General features: G+C 42.9%; 1 protein-coding gene across 7 annotated transcripts in view; it reads left to right on the plus strand.

The window, feature by feature from the left end:
• Cep192 (centrosomal protein 192) overlaps positions 1–301 on the plus strand; it is a 114,399-nt gene that overhangs the window by 82,762 nt on the left and 31,336 nt on the right. The window lies entirely within an intron of this gene.

The following is a 301-nucleotide window of genomic DNA, read 5'->3' on the forward strand; positions in this document are numbered from 1 at the left end:
TTCTTCTTCAGATACAGCTCATTTTTTTATTTGTTGATTTTTGTGTGTGTATATTTCATACAGAACATCCCAAACAATCTTATTCATCTATATACCCACATCCCAAATGGAACCTTCCCATAGTCCCCCTCCCTCCCCCTAGCCCATATACTCTGTAATCCCTGTTACTGTCCACTGTGTTGTTGGCACCCCCAGCCGTTCTCCAGTGCTTGTCCATCCACTGAATCTAGTCAGCCTAACTAGGGTTCCATTTTTAGGAAGATCAGCTCTTCCTCATCTAGCAGCAATCAGTTGCCAATAT

The sequence above is a fragment of the Nannospalax galili genome, unplaced genomic scaffold (assembly GCF_000622305.1).
Source record: "Nannospalax galili isolate Female #2095 unplaced genomic scaffold, S.galili_v1.0 scaffold700, whole genome shotgun sequence".
NCBI lineage: Eukaryota > Metazoa > Chordata > Mammalia > Rodentia > Spalacidae > Nannospalax > Nannospalax galili.